The sequence below is a fragment of the Heterocephalus glaber genome, unplaced genomic scaffold (genome assembly GCF_053883595.1).
Source record: "Heterocephalus glaber isolate CG9 unplaced genomic scaffold, H.glaber_assembly_v1.0 deba00001531, whole genome shotgun sequence".
Classification (NCBI taxonomy): domain Eukaryota; kingdom Metazoa; phylum Chordata; class Mammalia; order Rodentia; family Bathyergidae; genus Heterocephalus; species Heterocephalus glaber.
In genome coordinates this window covers 19,832,254-19,850,242 of record NW_028258329.1, presented here as the reverse complement: position 1 = coordinate 19,850,242, position 17,989 = coordinate 19,832,254, and the positions used below count along the sequence as shown (strand labels likewise).

At 41.1% G+C, this 17,989-nt stretch overlaps 2 pseudogenes; both read left to right on the top strand.

The window, feature by feature from the left end:
• The first annotated feature begins 780 nt into the window (after nt 1-780).
• On the top strand, nt 781-12,901 carry LOC147824893 (small ribosomal subunit protein uS14 pseudogene; annotated as a pseudogene).
• On the top strand, nt 4,288-4,394 carry LOC147824894 (small nucleolar RNA SNORA40; annotated as a pseudogene).
• Nucleotides 12,902-17,989: the final 5,088 nt, after the last annotated feature.

The following is a 17,989-nucleotide window of genomic DNA, read 5'->3' as shown; positions in this document are numbered from 1 at the left end:
CTTCCTATTTCACATTATCTATTATACATTTTGATCCTTATTTATACTTTCAGTTTCTCACACCAGAGAAACTATTCAGTATTTACACATGTGTCCTATTTATTTCACTTAAGAGTACGGCCTCAATGTGGATCTATTTAGCTATAAATGTCTGTTTTTCAGTTGTTTTTAAAGCTCCCTGGTGCACAGAATCTTTGGGGAAGATAAAAAGGCAGAGGACTATGAGGCATATGTCTGCTAATTCATTCCTTCCAATCATTTGTCCATTTTTCTCCTCTTAGTGACAGTAAACAAGTGTGGCCTGTGCCTGGGGCTAGTGCACAGATATATTACCTGGCTTGTGAAGACTACAATTTAGCAGAAACATCAAACAAATGGTTGCAATCAAATGTGATGAGTGTGTTGATAGATGAAACATGAGGGGCTAAGTGGCTACCTAGAATAATCCATTCTAGGAGATAAAATAAGGCTTAAGGGTGGTGGAGGGAATGATGTCTAAATTGGAATCTGAAAACTGAGTAAAAAATGATAAAGAATGGTGTGCTGGCACACACCTGTGATCCTAGCACTCTGGAAGTTGAGGCAGGAGGCACACCAGGAGTTCAAGGCCAATCTGGGCTCCATAGTGAGTTCAAGGCTAACGTGAACGCATAGTGAGACCCTGTTTAAAAAAAAAAAGGGGGGGGGGGGGTGGGCTGGAAAAGGCCAGAAACAGTAGCTTCATTTCCAGAAGGCTCAGAACACCTTGGGGAACTGGCAGAGGTTCCACATGGCTGGGCATCAGGGGTAGGGTGGGGTGGGGTGGCATCCAGTGGCACCTGGGCAGCCTGATTGACACTGGGAGTTGAGGGGCAGGATGTGCTCCACCCCCAAATAGTCCCTCACCAGTTCAATTCAAGTTCTCCAGAGACACAGTTAAAGGTGTTAACAAGATTTTCATCAGAAAACCATGACTCTTTGGCATAATGATTATTATTCTCTTTTCAGATTAGGTTAGGCCTTAAAGCCTTATTTTGGATTCAGAAAATTGAAGATGATTAAAGTTCCATGTCCTGGGAACAAATAAATGTACACATAGCTGGGAGTGGTGGCACACACCTATAACCCCAGCACATGGAAGGCTGAGGCAGGAGGATCAAGTGTTGGAAGCCATCCTAGGCTACACAGAGTTCAAAGCCAGCCTGAACTACATAGCAAGACCCTCAAAACAAAAATAAAAAATAAAAACAAAAAAAAGTTCTTGCTATGTAGTTCAGGCTGGCTTTGAACTCACTATGTAGCCCAGGATGGCCTTGAACTCTCACTGATCCCCCTGCCTCAGCCTCCTGAGTGTTGGGATTACAGGCACATGCTCATCATTCCCAGCATACATAGCAAGACTCTGTTTCAAAAAACAAAAAAACAATCATAAAAAGCAGGCATGGGACTAATGAAAGGGTGATTAACCTTGCTCAAGGGAAGTCTGGGCAGGATTCATGTTGGATATGACACTTGAATAAGGTCTGCAAGGATAAGCAGGAACTGTTTGGGCCACCAAGTGGGAGGACATTCTAATAATATCCATTATTTACAAAATATCAGGCATCAGTGGTTTTCCTTCATTAGCTCACTTAATCCTTATTCAAAACAAAACAAAACAACTAGACCCAGGGCCTGGGGATGCAGAGCACTTGCCTGGCAGGCCTGAGGCTCTGGGCTCGATTCCCAGCACCACAAAGAAAAGTAAAGGAAAACACCTGGACACTGAATCCCTGCGTACAGACAAGGGATTGGGACACACACCCATGAGAGTCAGAGCAGCTGGGCTCTGAAGCAAGCTTCCTTAACTGGATGCCACTTCCTGGGGTGCCTCATGGGGAATGTCTGGATTGTAGGGTGGAGAGTTGGCAAGGAAAGCAGAGGTCAGGCAGGGGCTGAGTCCCTCAGCTGCAGCATGAGCACTTTGAGGACAGGGCCATGGTAGCCTTTAAGTAAATAATTGTTATTCCTGAGTGCAAATAGAAATGATTGCTGATGATCATATCATTGACGCAGTTGCCCTAAGAGAACATTATATTCATGTCCAGATTTACATAGGCCACATTCCCAGCGGTGATTCATACCTCCCAGATCCCCATAGGATCCCTCAAGCGATTGGGAGGAATATCAGATCCATGGAACCTGCCTACAGCAACAAGCATAGGATTGAACTTTTTTTTTTTTTTTAGAAAAGTCATTCTAGGAGGAGAAGTCTATATTAATAGTCTTATCATTCAGCTCTATGAACAGTTCATGTTTATCTACTTTTTTAAAAACTTAAATTATTAAGCTGGGTGCAGTGGCACATGCCTGTCATCCCAGCACTTGGGAGGGTGAAGTGGAAGGATTGCTTCAAGTTTGAGGTCAGCCTGGGCTACACATAGCAAGACCGAGACCCTATTTTAACAAAACTAAACAACAACAACAACAACAATAAGCCTTAAACTACTAAATAAAATTCGAATGTTTTTCCATGGTTGGGGAGGGGGAAGGAATATCAGAGCCAAGTGAGGTAGTGGAGGCCTGTAATCCCAGCACCCTGGAAGGCTGAAGCAGAAGGATTACAAATTCGAGCCCAACCTGGAAAATTTAATGCCTTAGTGAAAACAAGTCTCAAAATTAAAAAAAAAAAAAAAGAAAGGGCTGGGGTGTAGCTCAGAGTGAAGACCCTAGTCTCAGTTCAATATGCAGAACTGCCATAAATAAATAAATAATGCAATTCATCAGAGAGAGAGAGAGAGAGAGAGAGAGAGAGGTGTGCACCTGGCTGCAGGGAGAGGCGGCCCTTGGCCCCAAGCTGGGCTCACTCCCTACAGGACTTCTACATTCACAACAGGACTCTCTCCTCTCTAAGAACTTTTAAAATATTTTTACAGTACTGGAATTGAATCCAGGGCCTTTGCATTGAGCTATATCCCCAGCCCTTTTTTTTTTTTTCCTTTTTTATTTTTTATTTTGAGACAGAGTTTCAATCTGGGCTCAAACTTGCCAACCTCCTGCCTCAGCCTCCCAGAGTGTTGGGATAACAGGTGTCCACCACCACATCAGGCTCCCTCTAAGAACTTCTAAAACAAAACTGAAGGCCTCTTTCTTCTTTTGGCCAAGAAGGAATTGGCAGGTTTCTTCCCCTCAACCCCACATGATCACATTTATACATATACAAACCAGAAGCCTGGTGCCTCCTTCTCCCAGCTGCCCTTGCAGCTGTCCAGGACTTTAAAGAGCATTCTCCAAAAATCTTTCAGGGAGACTTGAGTGGCTCAGTCATCCCTGCCCAGAAGGCACCCTTGATTTTGGGGGATGAGATTCATTCTGGACACCCATGCTCTGCAGAGCTGCTGTGGCCTTTAACATCGTGGTCTTTGAATCCATAACACCTGACCTCCCAGAGCCCAAACGAATCCTCCTGGAGGGGAATGGGGCTCAGCCAGCTCTCCAGCATGCCCTGTGCACCAGCTTGCTGTCCTGTGCAGGGCTACTTCTTGTCCCAGGAGGGATGTAGGGGGACTTTCTCCTCCCCTCCACAGCTTCCTTCATTGAGGTCAAGGAGAAGCTGATGGGATTAAAGATTTTATTTAGTTATGTTTGGTACTGGGGAATGAACCCAGAGTCAGGCATGCTAAGCATGCATGCTACTGCTGAGCTATCCCCACAGCCCTGAGATTCAAGTATTTTGAATACAGGGTCTCAAAAATAGTAGTAGTTCAGGCTGGCTTTGAACTCACTATGCAGCCCAGGCCAGGCTCCAATTCTCGGCAGTTCTCCTGCCTCAGCCTCCCAAGTGCTGAGATCACAGGAGTGTATTACCACACCCAGCTTGAATAGAGTTTTTTGTTTGTTTGTTTGTTTGTTTTTGCAGTACTGGGGATCAAACTCAGGACCTTGCAAAGCTTGCAAAGTAGGCGAGGTGCCCCTGAGCTAAATCCCTGGCCCTTGAATAGAGTTTTTTAAAAGTAAGTAGCCCCTTAGCTGCCTGGGAGCTCTGGAAGCAACATGGCTCTCCAGCAGCTCTACTGGAGCCACCCCAGGAAACAAGACCGGGGCTCTCGCTCTTGCCGAGGCTACTCAAACAGGCAAGGTCTGATCCACAAATTCAGCCTACAGATGCTGTCAGTGTTTCCTTCAGTGGGTAAAAGACATCAGCCTCATCATCTTGAATTAAATTATCTTCCTTCAATAGATTATCCAGGACATCCACTCAATGAAAGAGACTATGCTAGGTCTTTGTACACAAAATAAAACATTTCAAAGCCTTAAAAAAAAGCTAGTTGTGTGTTTGTTAATTTGTGGATAGAGAGATACACAAAATAAATCCTCTTTTGCAACCCAGAACTCATTGTTCAGTATAAATTTTGATACCTATACACACCTGTAATCCCAGCACTCAGGAAGCTGAGGCAGGAGGATTGCCATGAGTTTAAGGCCAGCCTGAACTACATAGTGAGACCCTGTCTCAAAAAAGAAAACAAAAAAGTTAAGTGATTAGTCTAAGATGATCTATGATCAAAGCTATGTGAGTCAGACTTGGCCTTTAGGCAGGCATCGGGCTGCCTATGAAGAAAAATTCCAGGCATTCCATTGTGATTGTTAAATTCCAGAAGACACATGTTGGGAAGATGGCATCCCAGTCAGTGGAGAAAACAGGATGTTAGGACATACAGGAAGACAGTGGAACAGTGAGCAGTGGAGAAAGAGCCTCTCCAAGGTTTGGTGTCCTGACACTGGAATACAGTGGCGTGAGGAAGAGAAGGAGGGAAGTGGGTCCCCAGGACCCAGGAAGGATCTGAAGCAAGAATTGAAGTCCACAGGGAGAGAGAAGAGAGAGACTTCAATGAAGAGAAGGGAGATAACAAGCAGTGCTCTCTCCCAGAGCCCGGACTCATGCCGTGGGAATGGCAGGTTGAACCTGCAGATCCACAGTGACTATTAGTGACCCAGGGGCCTCCACAGAGAAATGCACCAGTGGAACAGAGCAGTGGATGGAGCAGACTGCAATGGCTGGTGAGTTATTCCAGTTCAGATGTCACCCAGGAGAGGGTGATAATCCAGAAGAGAGGGCCCAATTGAGCTCAGAACTCAGAACAGCTATGAGCTGACTGCATCTAGTGGCTCCCCATGTCTTGGTGAGGGTGCTAATTTCAAGTCAGTGGGAGGTTAGGGAGCAGAGTTCACATTGGCAGGGAGCTGAGCTCAAGCCAGCAGGAAGCACATGGATTGTTCCTGGCTCAAAAAATCTGGAGCCAGTCTCATAGCCAAAAACCAGCCTGAACTTCAGTGGAACTAAAGGTGCAGGCTAGCTGGTATCCACCATAAAGCTACAGATGGCTTGTTAGGATTTATCAGTTCAGCTCTGAACTCTGTCTACCCATGTTGTCTACCAGTGACAGCAGAGACACACCTTGAATTGGACTTTTTCTTTTTCCTTTTCCTTTTTTTTCCCTCCTTTCTGGTTCTTGTTCTTGATTTTTGTTTTTTCTTGATTGTTTGAACATGGTTTCTGGTGTTGTTGTTGTTCTGGTTTTCTGTTTTGTTCTTGTTTTTGTTTCTCCTTTTCTCATTCCCTCTTATCTTTGTCACCAGTTTCCCAAAGACAGTACAATCTTCCTTGGTCCTCCAGTCTTATTTCTAATTTCTTCCTTTTCTTCTATCTATCCTTCCCCCCCAACCCCTCTTAAATCTTCTCCTCCAAGGGTAAAATCACCATATTAAGGGCTGATTTACTCCATACAATTTTATGGTTCATTTTAGATTTTGTATATAACCACAAATCTAGTTCATATGGTTAAAGGTAGCTAATTAATAGTCACTACAGTTTGTCATTTTCTAGGTTGTATCTGATGTTATTGTTATTGCTGATTGTACTACTTTAGCCAAGGTGACATAATTGTGCTAAGCAATTGTTCTTCATGATATACCAAGACTCAAAATGCCTAAGGGTCTTAAAACAAAACAAAACAAAAACTATAGGCCAGTGTCAAAGAATAGGTGGCTGGGCCAAGTAGACAGAAACTTCTCATCCCCAATAAATTGAAGAGGTAGGATTCTGCAACAGACTGAAAACCCAAAAGCCAGCTACACCTAGAAGACACCTCTGAAAAGTAGTCATTTCCTAAGGGTTCAGAATACTGATATTAAAGCTACTCGCCATAAGCAATTTACAAGCATCACCTCAGGAATTAAACTTTTAAAAAAAATAGAAAATGAGATGACACCTAAACAAGATGCAACCTCCCTAAACTTCCAGCTCACCAAAGTTAAACCAGGCAATGAAGTGGAACAATCCAATAATCACCCACCTGGACTCTCTGAAGTGGTAACAGCAGAAGTAACAAAGTAGATGAACAAGGTGCTAGAAAAAAATCAAAGCAGAAATAACTACAGAGAGGGTGACCAGAATGAAAGATACAGATTAAAAAAAAATAGGGCCAGGGATTTAGTTTAGTGGTCCTGCTGCCCGCCTCACACATTCAAGGTCCTGAGTTCAATCCCTGGTACCAAATAAAAAACAAACAAACAAACAAAAAGACAGATTTTTTAAAAATAGAGGAGCTCAGAAACATGATGGAAACCATGAATGGTCGGCACAGGAAAGAAATGAAATCCATGAAACAGATTCAAACAGATATTCAGCAGATTAAAAATTCCATTGAAACTATACACAGCAGAATGAGCCAATGTGAGGACAGAATATCAGATATAGAAGACAGGATTGCAGTTAGTGATCATGAAAAGAAAAATTTCTTAAAAATAGCAAGGGACCACAGCTGGGGATTTAGCTCAGTGGCACCTCACCTGCCTCACAAGTTCAAGGTCCTGACTTTGATCCCCAGTACCAAAAAAAAAAAAAAAATAGCAAGGGAACATGAGAAATCCAGCAGCCACTACAGGATGCAAAGAAGAATAACATAAGATTGATCAGAATCAATGAAAAAGCAGGAGATAATGCAAATAATATAAAAAACTTGTTCACAGAAGTAATGGCAGAAAACTTCCCAAACAGAGAAAAAGAATTTGACATACAGATAAGTGAGGCATATAGGACTCCAATTAGTCAATATAAAAAAAATCTCCAAAGCATATATAAGTCAAGATTCCAGAAATTCAACACAAGAACAGAATATTAAAAGCGATTAGAGAAAAGAAACAAACCACCTATAAAGGAAAGACCATCAGAATCACAGCAGACTTCTCAACACAAACTCTCAGGTCAAGGAGAGATGGGAGTGAAGTATTTCAAGCCCTAAAGGAAAACTACCTCCAACCCAGATTGATGTACCCCACAAAACTATCTTTCAAAATTGATGGAGAAATAAAATACTTCCATGACAAAGAACACCTGAAGAAATTCATGACCACCAAACCAGCACTCTAAGGTGTTCTGAAGGATATTCTAGAAAGAGATAACAAGGATTGCAACTCCAGAAACTCCAAAGAATGAGTCCACCAAGTAAGGCAAGAAATTAAACAGAAGAAGAAAGAAGAGAGATAAGAACAGGAAAATAACATGATAGGGATAAGTCAATACATATCAGTTATACCCATCAATGTTAATGGTCTCAATTCACCAATCAAAAGAAACAGACTGGGAGAATGGATCAAGAAGCAAGATCTGGTAATCCAAGACTCAGGAGGTTGAGGCAGGAGGATCACTGCAAGTTCGAGGCCAGCCTGGACTACATAGTTCAGGGCCTGCCTGAACTACAAAGCAAGACCCTGTCTCAAAAACAAAAGCAAGATCCAACAGTATGCTGCATACAAGAAACACATTTAGTTCAAAAAGAAATTCAGAGACTTAAAGACAAGGATGGAAAACAATATTCCATGTAACAGAAACCCCCTAAAAAACAGGGGGTAGCTATTCTATTTGCAAACAAAGTGGATTTCAAGCCAAGACTGATTAAAAGAGATAAAGAAGGTCACTATATTCTTGTAAAGGGAACAATCCAAGAAGAAGAGATAAAAATCATAAATATATATGCACCAAATAGCAGCAACCCAACTATATAAAACCAATATTAATGGACATGAAAAATCAAATAAGCAATAATACAGTAGGGGACTTCAATACACCACTGTCACAAATAGATCAATTAGACAAAAATCAACAATGAAAATTAGAACTGAACCAAACTTTTGAACAAATGGACTTAAGTCGATGTTTGCAGAGTGTTCCACCCACATTAGAATACACGTTCTTCTCAGCTGCACATGGGATATTCTCCAGAATAGACCATATACTAGCACATAGAACATGCTTAAGTAAATGCAAAGGAAATGAAATTATCCCATATAGGGGTCGGGATTTAGCTCAGTGGTTCTGCCGCCTGCCTCACAAGTGCAAAGTCCCGAGTTCGATCACCAGTACCAAAAATAAAAAAGAAGAAATTATCCCATGTATATTATCAGACCATAATGCAATGAAATTGGAAATCAATAGCAAAAGAAACCACAAGAACTTCATAAACATATGGAAATTAAACAACACCCTCCTAAACAACCAATAGGTCACAAATTAAAGAAGAAATCATGTAGTTTAGGCAGGCATGGTAGCAGACACCTGTAATCCTAGCACTCAGGAGGCTGAGGCAAGTTCAAGGCCAGCCTGGGCTACATAGTGAGACCCTGTCTCAAAAGAAAAAAAAAAAAAAAAAAAGATAGTTTCTATAATTAAATGAAAATGGCAATACAACATACCAGAACTTATGGGACACAATGAAAGCAGTCCTATGAGGGGAGATTTATAATGGTGAATACCCATATCAGGGAAACAGAGAAGGCTCAAATAAACAACCTAATGTTGAACTCAAGCTTCTAGAAAAAAGAGCAAGTCAAGCCCAAAGCTTGTAAGAAGGAGGAAATTACAAAAATCAGAGCAGAGAGCCAGGGATTTAGCTCTGGTTTTGCCACCCACCGCACAAGTGCAAGGACCCGAGTTCGATCCCAGGTACCAAAAAAAAAAAAAAAAAAAAAAATCAGAGCAGAAATTAATGCAATGGAAACTAAAAAAAAAAAAACAAAAACAAAAAACACAATCAATGAGTCAAAGAGTTGGTTCTTTGAAAGATTAAACAAAATTGACAAATCCTTAGCCAACCTTATCAAAAAAGGAAAGAGAAAGACTCAAATCCATGGAATTAGGAATGAAAAGGGTAAGATCACAACAGATCCTGCAGAAATCCAGAAGAACATCAATACCTACTTTGAGAGCCTATATTCTAATAAGATGGAAAACATAGAAGAAATGGATAGATTCCTAGTCACATGTGAATTACCAAAGCTGAATCAAGAGGATATAAAAATTCTAAATAAACCAATATCAATGAAATTGAGGATGTAATTTAAAATCTACCAACAAAAAAAAGCCCAGGCCCTGATGAATTCACTGCTGAATTCTACAAGAAATTTAGAGCAGACCTAATGGCACTACTTCTCAAACTCTTTAAGAAAACTGAAAGAAAAGCAATACTCCCAAATTCATTCCTGGAAGAAAGCATTACCTAGGGCCTGGGATTTAGCTCAGTGGTTTTGCCGCCTGCTGTGCAAGCGCAAGGACCCTAGTTCAATCCCCGGTTGGGCCGGGGATTTAGCTCAGTGGTTTCGCCGCCTGCTGCGCAAGCGCAAGGACCCGAGTTCGATCCCCAGCACCAAAAAAAAGAAACAATCCCCGGTACCAAAAAAAAAAAGAAGAAAGCATTACCCTGATACCAAAACCAGAGAAAGACCCAACCAAAAAAACAACAAAAGAAAGAACTACAGGCCAATCTCCATAATGAACATAGATGCAAAAATCCTCAATAAAATACTGGCAAACAGAATGCATCAAATATAACCAAGAAGATTATACATCATGACCAAATAGGATTCATCCCAGGGATGCAGGGCTGGTTCAACATATGCAAATCAATAAATGTAATACACTATATAAACAAAGTCAAGGACAAAAACCATGTGATCCTCTGAATAGATGCAGAAAAAGTATTTGACAAGGTCCAACACCCATTCATGATAAAAACCACACAGAAAATTTGCATAGATGGTCTTTATCTCAATCTGATAAAAGGCATCTATGACAAACCAACAGCCAACATCATACTAAATGGTCAAAAACTGAAAGCTTTCACTCTAAAATCAGGAACAAGACAAGGATGTCCACTGTTACCACTCTTATTCAATATAGTTCTGGAAGAGCTGGGGATTTAGCTCAGTGGTGCTGTGCCTGCCTTACAAGCACAAGGTCCTGAGTTCGATCCCTGGTACTGAAAAAAAAAAAGTACAGTATAGTTCTGGAAACATTAGCCAGAGCAATTAGACAAGAGAAAGGAATAAGGATAGGAAAGGAAGAAGTTAAATTATTATTATTTGCGGATGACATGATACTCTATATAGAAGGCCCAAAAAGCTCCACCAAAAGACTTCTAGATTTAATAACCAAATTCAGTGGCATAGCTGGATAAAATATCAACACTCAAAAATCAATAGCCTGCTTGTACATGAATAATAAACTCACTGAGAGAGAAATTAGGAAAACAACACCTTTCACAGTAACATCCAAAAAAAAAAAAAAAAAGAAGGAAAAGAAAAAGAAATATCTAGGAATTAATCTAACAAAGAAAGTAAAAGATCTCTGCACTAAAAAAATGGAAAGGTATCCCTTGTTCTTGGGTAGGAAGAACCAATATAGTGAAAATGGCCATACTTCCAAACTTGTTATACAGATTTAATGCAATTCCTATTAAAATTCCAACAGCATATCTCACAGAATTAGAAAAAACAATCCTAAAATTCATTTGGAACCAGAAGAGACCTAGAATAACAAAACAATTCTGGGCAACAAAGGTGAGGCAGGGGGCATCATTATCCCTGACTTGAAATTATACTACAAAGCTACCGTGATTAAAACAAACAAACAAACAAAAAAACAGCATTGTGCTGGCAATAAAACAGACCTGAGGATCAATGGAACAGATTAGAAAATGCAGAAACAACTCCAAACATACACAGTCGCCTTATCTTTGACAAAGGAGCCAAACACCTTTACTGGAAGAAAGATAGCCTCTTTAATAAATGGTGCTGGAAAAACTGGCTTTGCACATGCCAAAGATTGGAACTAGACCCATATCTTTCACCATGCACCAACCTAAAGTCAAAATGGATCAAAGATCTAAATATTAAAAAAGAAACACTAAATCTGCTGAAAATAGAATAGGTAAGACTCTTGAAGACATTGGTGTAGGCAAAAACTTTAGAAACAAAACCCCAATTGCACAGGAACTAGCACAAGAATCAACAACTGGGATCTCATCTTATTAAAAAGCTTTTGCACAGCAAGAGAGAACCTAGAGCATGGAAAAAAAATTTAATAGCCATTCATCAGACAAAAGACTACTATCTAGAATATATAAAGAACTCAAAAAAATCAGACCCCCCCCCAATTGAAAGACCCAGTCCAAAAATGGGCATCTGAAATGAATAGACACTTCTCAGATGAAGAAGTAGAAACAGCAAATAAATATATGAAAAAATGTTCAACATCACTGGTCATTTGAGAAATGCAAATTAAAACAATGCTGACATTTCATCTCACTCCAGAAATTGCTGTTATCAAGAAATCAACTAATGGGCCAGGGATTTAGCTCAGTGGTGCCACCACCTGTCTTGCAAGTGCAAGGTCCCAAATTCAATCCCAGGTGCCAAAAAAAAAAAAAAAAAAAAAAAAATCAACTAATAACAAATGCTGCAGGGGCTGTGGGAAAAAAAGGAACCCTTGTCCATTGTTGGTGGGAGTGTAGACTGGTGCAACCACTATGGAAATCAATATGGAGATTCCTCAAAATATTAAAATTAGAGGTTCCACTTGACCCAGCTATTCCCCTTCTTGGTATCTTCCCAAAAGAATTAAAAGCATCATAGTACAGCAATATACGCACACCCATGTTTATAGCAGCACAGTTTGTAATAGCTAAATCTTGGAAACAGCCCAAATGCCCATCAACTGACAAATGGATAAAGAAGATGTGGGTTTTTTAAAAATACAATGGAGTACTATTCTGCCATAATGAAGGATGAGCTTCAGACATTTATACCTAAATGGATGGACCTTGAGACCATACTCCTAAGTGAAATAAATCAAACACACATGTTTAAATACTGCATTGTTTCTCTGGTGTGAGAAACCAAAAGTGGAAATAAGGACTAAAATGTATAATAGATATTAGGAAATGGGAAAAAAATGTTCAAATGGGAAGTGGAACAGGGAAGAGGGAGGGAGAAAGGAGGAAGGGACAAGGAAAAGAAATGAAAATAGAAGGAAAAAATGGAAACAAAGCTTTTGTACAAAGGGAGGGGAGAGGCTGCAGGGAAGGGGGAGAATGGGAAAAAAGAGGTGGGATGTATCATGTACAGGTGCAAATTCGCTATGATGAGTGTTATCATTATGTATGCCTAAAATGTACCAATAAATGTTTTGCTATTTAAAAAAACACCATGTCAGAGTCCCACATTTGGAAAGTTTAATTCCTTGGGCTTTACATCTTTCTCTAGTCTGGGATCACCTGCCCTAAATATCCAAATCATTTTCCTGAGAGAACATCCACATATCAGTGCAGGGGCCTCAGTAGGGCTTTTGCAGTGCTCTAGTTTGTATCAATCTCTTCCCATCCTGTTCCTTCTTAATTGCTTTATTATTATTTTTAAATAAGATCTCCCTAAATTGCCAACTTTTTTTTTTGAGACCTACTGACCAACAATCCCTAGCCCTTTTTATCAAATTGTGTAAGTTTTGCATACTGATCTCAAACTTGCAGTCCTCCTGCTTCTGCCTCCTGTGTCACTGGGACTATAGGCAGGTGCCACCACCTGTGCTGACAGGGCTCCTCCTGCTTGTACTGACTCAACCCTAAGGAAAGAATGTGAAAGAAATGAGGATATGCTACCTCCAGTATTAGACTTTTTCATCTTGTTTTGTCCAGATGGGTTCTCTGTCCTCCTGCTTCAGTCTCCCAAGTAGACACTACAGGCATATGCCACTATGCCTAGGTCACAATCAGGTGCTAAAGGCTTTGACTCTTTTTTTCCTTTAGTTTTTTGAGACAGGTTCTCACTATTTATTCCAAGCTGGCCTTGAACTCACTATGTAGCCCAGGCTGGCATCAAACTGGCAGATATCCTCCTGCCTCAGCCTCCCAGAGTGCTGGGATTATAGGTGTCCATCACTGCACACAGCTTTAAAAGCTGTGACTTTTGTCTTGATAGGGTAACCAACGTTCCTAGGTTACCTGGCACTGATGAGCTTCCTGGAATGTGAACTTTTCAATGCAAAGACTGGGAAAGTTCTGGACAATTTAGGCCAAGTTGACCACTCTAGGTTTTTGTTTACTTGGAGATTTTTTGGGTTTTTATTTGTTTATTTGTAGTACAGAGAATTGAAACCAAGGCCTTTGCATATACCCAGCCCTTTTTATTTATTTATTTATTTTTGGAACCAGGGATTGAACTCAGGACCTTGCGCTTGTGAGGCAGGCAATGGAACCACTGAGCTAAATCCCTGGCCCCCTTTTTAAATTTTTAATTTTGAAATGGGGTCTCCTTAAATCGCTAAATTTCCCAGGCTGAGCTTGAGCTTGCAATCTTCCTACTTCACCCTCCCAGAGAGTTGAGATTCCAGGCCTTTGTCCCCACACTGGCTCTGACCACAACTTCTTGAGAGACCCTGAGCTAGAACCACCCAGCTACGCTGGCTCCAAATTTCCATCTGACAGGAGTTGATATAATGTTCATTGTTTTAAGTTGCTAAATGTTGGGAGTAATTTGTTATATTGAAACACGCAACTAATTCAGAAGATCCATGAAAACGAGGGAGGTGATGGGATCGATCCTCTACTGCAGGATCTTTTGACCCAGAGACAGCAGGAGTGAGGCTGAGCAAATGTTTTGAGCACTTGCGCTCACACAGCCAAAGCTGTGAACAGTCAGCAATGGTTCCAGACAGCAACCAAGCTGCCGACACAAAATAGAGAGCAGCGGGTTTTTATTAACTGCGATGGGCTCCAGTGTGTAATTCCCAATGGCCACAGGCACGGTTCCAAATTTGTCTCTTCTTTGACGGACTTGGATCACTGAGTGGTCACGGTCAACTTGTCCTGGAGGCTCTCAAATTTTCCTGTAGCTGGTGGCGTGGTTCTGCACAAACACGCTGGCCTTGTGGGGCTGGGTTCTGTGATGGAGCGCAAGGGCTTCTGGGACTTGGGCTGCTGCAACTTCTTAGAAGTTCAGGGTGGGGGCAGAAAAGGGGAGAGAAAAAGAAAACAGACCAGTTCCAGCAGGCCATCGGCCAAGTTAACCCTGCATTTTAGTCTTGGATGAAACATTTCCTTTTTCTTTTCTTTTTTTGAGACAGGGTCTCTCTTTGTAGTTCAGACTGACCTTGAATTCACAGCAATCCTCCTGCCTCAGCTTCCAGAGTGCTGGGATGACAGGTGTGTGCCACCATGCCCAGCAAAATATTTCTTAAAGGACCAACATGTCTACAGAGCTGAGAATCTAACCCAAGGGTGGAGATAGCTACGAGGACATAGACAATATGAAGCAAGTCCCCCAGTTTAGTCATCCATCGGATTCCTGTGGGCCCACGGGAAGGCTCAGGGTTTTCAGCAGCAGTAGCCTTCAAGTACCTGGGAAGAAACTCTGTTTCTGTTATCGAAACCCACACTTCAGAGGTGTTATTTACAGCAAAGCTAGTGGGAGACTAATCATGTGCTGCCTGGCTGCGTGGCCTCGAAATGAGTGATTTTTAAGTTGACTAAGACCAAGTAAAGTTAGAGGGCTTAGTTTTTTCCCCTGGCAGCAATTTCCAGTTTCTTGTGAACATTCTGGCTCTGTGTTTTTTCTGGCTGTCATGAAGGATGTGTTGAAACGTGCCATGCCACAAAGGACTAGGGTTCACAGCACTTGGGTTTTTGTCTCTGTCTGTCCCCCACTATGCCAGCATAGTGGTCCCTAACTCAAAGGCGGGGGACTCTCTCCAGCAGTTCTGGACAACCCTGGACAATGTGTTCACCCACTCCGCATGTCCCTCCTATGCAGGGTCCAATAGGATCTTTTTGTTGTTGTTTTCAACAGTATATTTTGAGCCAGGAGTGGTGGCGCACACCTGTGATCCCAGCACTTGGGAGGCTCAGCCAGGAAGATCACCATGAGTTCCAGGCCAACTTGGGCTACATAGTGAGTTCAAGGCCAACCTGGAATAAACAGCAAGAACCAGTCTCAAAAAACAAAACATGGGCCGGGGATGTAGCTCAGTGGCACTGCACCTGCATAGCAAGTACAAGGCCCTGAGATCGATCCCTGGTACTGAAAAAAAAAAAAAGGAAAGGGAAACCAAGAAACAATTCTTTTTCTTTTTTGGTACCAGGGCTCGAACGCAGGACCTTGCACTTGCCAAGCAGGTGCTGTGCCTCTGAGCTACATCCCTAGAAAAACAATATTTTTTGGAAAAGGAATTTTGCCAAAAGATTATTTGGCTTTCTTACTGAACATATTTATCATTAATATTGTCACTGGTTTCCCTCTTGGCAAAAATATGATGTATCAGGCCAGGGATTTTTAGCTCAGTGGTTCCACAGCCTGCCTCGAAAGCTCAAGGTCCTGAGTTCGATCCCTAGTACCAAAAAAAAGATGCATCACTATTTTGACCATGACAAGTACAATTTTATTTATTTATTTATTTATATTGTTTTTTTGAGATATCTCTATGTAGTTCAGGCTGGCCTTTAACTCACTATGTAGCCCAGGTTAGCCTCAGACTCACAGCGATCCTCCTGCCTCAGCCTCCTATGTGCTGGAATTACTGACGTGCACCACCACAATTGGCTTTCTTTTTATGAGTTTAAAAGTACTATGTTCGAAGTGGGACATGCCTGTAATTCCAGCCACAGGTGAGGCTAAGGCAGGAAAATCACAAGTTCAATGTGATCCCATTTATATAAAAATAAAATGGATGTAAAGTTTAGGTACAGAGAAAAAGCACTACAAGAGAAAGCTTAACAACAGTGATTAGTAGAGAGGGGAAAGAGCTGAAGAATAAAGGGAACATTTACATTCTTTTTTTCTTTAAGCTGCCCTCCAACTCAATGCCATCCTTTTGCCTCAGCCTCCTGAGTGCTGGGATTACAGGTGTGCACCACCATCCCTAGAAGAACATTCACATTCTGATTTCTATGCTGAGTAATAGGTTTATGCACACACGTCTCAGTAAGATTAAGTATATTCACACTGTTGCACAACCAAACTCCAGAAGTTTTTCATAACTCTATGTCCATTAAACAAATCCCCCTCTACCACTCCCTCATCCCCTGGCAATCACCATTCTACTTTCTTTCAATTTGACTACTTTAGATATCTCACCTAAATGAAACATAGCATTTGTCTTTTTGTGTCTGGCTTATTTCACAGAGTAAAATGTCCTCAAGTTTCATTCACGTTAGAATGTATCAGAATTTCCTTCCTTTCAAAGTCTAAATAATATTCCATTGTATGTATATTCTACATTTTTATTCACTCGTCTATTGGTGGACATTTGGGTTACTTCCACTTTTTTGTTTTTGTTTTGCAGTACTAGGATCTAACCCAGGGCCTTCATCCTGAATTACATCCCCAGTCTCAGCCTCCCAGAGTGCTGGGATCACAGGTGTGCATTACCATATCTGGCTTGTTTTTGTTTTTTGAGACATCTTGCTATGTATTTCAGGGTGACTTTGAACTCAATAAGTAGTCTAGGCTAGCCTGGAACTCAAACTCCTCCCGCCTCAGCCTTCTGAGAAGCTGGGATTATGGGTGCACCCCAGCACACCCAGCCTGCTTATCTTGTTTTAATCTTTTACAATGAGAGTATACTCATGTATTATTTTTATACTTTCAAAAACACAGTGGAACAAATCAGAAGTAACCATCATGTTACCTCAAAAAAACTAGCATTAGAGGTCCCATTTGACCCACCTATTCCTTTCCTGGGTATTTTTCCAAAAGAATTAAAAGAATCATACCACAGCAACATATACACACCTATGTTTATAGTGGTACAGTTTGTAATAGCTAAAACTTGGAAACAGCCCAATTGTTCATCAACTGGAGACTGGATAAAGAAGATGTGGGGTTTTTTTTTTATAAAATGGAGTACTATTCAGCCATAAAGAATGAGAAACTAGAGTCCTTTATAGCTAAATGGATGCATATTGAGGCCATACTGTTAAGTGAAATAAACAGGACACACATGTAAATACTGAATAGTTTCTCTGGTGTGAGAAACTGAAAGTGTAAATAAGGATCAAAATGTATAATATAATGTGAAACAGGAAGAAAAGGGCCAGGGATTTAGGTCAGTGGTTCCATCGCTTGCCTCGCAAGCGCAAGGACCAGAGTTCGATCCCTGGTACAAAAAAAAAAAAAAAAACCAGGAAGAAAAGGTCTAAAGGGGAAGAGGAAGTGGGAGGAGTAGGGGAAAGGAAAGAAGGGAAAGGAAAAAACATGAGAAAAGGAAAAATGGAAACAAAGTTTTTGTAAATAGGGAGGGGTGGAAGGGTTGAAGGGCAGCAGAATGGGAAAAAAATAAGAACCAAGATATACCATGTAAAGGTACAAATTCCCAATGATGAATGTCATCATATTGTATACCTAAAATGTACCAATAAACTTAAAAAAAAAAATAACCATCATGAAGTGGGTCATAGGAGCATGGGTATGACCATGGGTGTGACTTTAGCGTGTCCAATGAGTGACATCTTAGGCTTGCTCAGGTCTCCTGAGTAGCCAAAAAGGACCTGCACAGCAGACCAGAGGTCGCTTAAGGTATGCATGAGGTTGGAAAATCAAATTGAATCATCGTTCAAATATTTTTTCCAGTTTTTTTTGTCACTGCACCTTTTATTCCTGCAAGTCCCCTCACTCAATATATCCTTTTCATCAGCCAACTTTCCTC